Here is a 1883-nt window from a genome sequence, read left to right as displayed (position 1 = left end):
AAAGGAAATACAACACTAGGCCTTACAAAATAGCATAGCCTGGGTTTTTCAGTTACCCTTATTCTTACAGCAGCAGGAATCAGAGAAAAATATAATAGTGTTTTTTAAAAAAAGTGCTCCTGAGAGAACTTGTAAGACAATGGCCCCCAAGTTTGAAAATACTACTCATATTCTTGATTACATTAAATTCAAAGCCCTATGGCATAACTGCACCATATAAAAATTCACAACAAATGAAGAGCTCACCAATAGAGATGCTGTGACTTCATGTTGGTGTACACACCCTCAGTAGATACAACCCAATTGCCAGTTTTCATAGACATGGGAGCTCTGACATTGCCACTCACAGCAAAGGAATATTCATCCAGATACATTCACCTTTCCCTTCTCTCTCATAGAAAATCTAGCCTAGCCAATTTCCCCTCCATCTTGATGGGGACCTGCCATGGACCACTGAGTCTAGGAACATCCTCAGCCTGCTTCTGCTACTCATCCAGGATAAGCTGAGAAAATCACTCACCACTGTCTGGAGAGAGAGGGGTCTTCATATGCTGCCCATGTTCACCACTAAAAGGTCTATGGAACAATCCTGGATCTTCCCCCAACATCCATGAAGTAAAACTAATCACCCCCATACCAGGTAACAGCACTTGGCCAGTTCCCAAGGGACAATCAGATGCCCTACTACTGCTCACAAATGACCTCCAACTTCTCCCTACTCTGTTGCTGTGCTCTTTCCTTACCTGAGAAGTTTCTGTCCTCGCCAGCCAACTACGCACCTGCCAATGTATCACCCTGCCTTGGCAATCTACATGCTACTGCTGACAAGGTCTGTCTGGAAACAACATGCCATATGCATGCCACAGGGAGACACACAATGTGGATCAGGATGGGGACCACAGAAATTATGCTGTTGGATATCTGGGTCGGTCAGCCCTACTAACATGACCAGACACCAACACTGAGGTTAGCACTCCTTGTCCTCCTATCTCTATGACTACTAGCAATGCCTATTCTGGCTAAATCAGACTCTAACATGTGGTTTGTGACTCACAGGTGCCTTGTAACCCTATGGGCCAACTTTTACTTCAAATATGCGGCCAATCAGGATCTGAACCCATAAGCATTTGAGTTGTCAGGTGCTGAATATGAGGTAGATAACATGCACATTTATTTGGCTGTAATATTATAAGCTCCTGTTAATACTACCTGGAGTTACACTAAGCTGCATGACTTTACAGGAACACAGAATACAGACAACAGAGGGAGCCTGGTGGGCCTGTAAGGGAATCCCTTGTAAAGTGCTTCCCCTACTACAAGCTTCCCTTCCTCTGACACTGGACATTGCATTTTACTACAAATTCCAGTAGAATTTTACTCATCAGCAGAACCCCCCAAGGACTTGACCTCACCAACCACACTATTCTCCTGGTGCTAACCACTTTAGGATCACTTATTGGAGTTGGGGGGCAGTAGAACAGTATATGAGCAGGACACCACACACTAATGAAAAGAAACACAGATAGCCATGTCCTAGAAATTATCCATACAAATTAAATAAATTGCCCAAGGACTGGAACACTCGGCCGAGTCTCACCATACTTTAGCAACCATAGTGTTAGATAACAGCATAACCCTAGGTTATCTATTTGCTGCTGAAAATGATGTCTGGGCCCTTATTAACACATATTGCTGCATGTTGGTTATCAAAGAAAAACAAAAAAAAATAAGGACTTAGGAGAAACTTTTTTTCCAAAAGTATTATTGCAAGGGAGAAAAAGGGACTATTGCAATGGGGGATGGAGATGGTTGCAATAAAGAAAATGCTGTGACCATAAGATCTACACAGGTCTCAAAATCTAACAAAAAGGCTTTTATAAAGT

Source organism: Pteropus medius, unplaced genomic scaffold (assembly GCF_902729225.1).
Source record: "Pteropus medius unplaced genomic scaffold, Ma_sr-lr_union100, whole genome shotgun sequence".
Classification (NCBI taxonomy): Eukaryota; Metazoa; Chordata; class Mammalia; order Chiroptera; family Pteropodidae; genus Pteropus; species Pteropus medius.
This window is presented reverse-complemented; position numbering follows the sequence as displayed.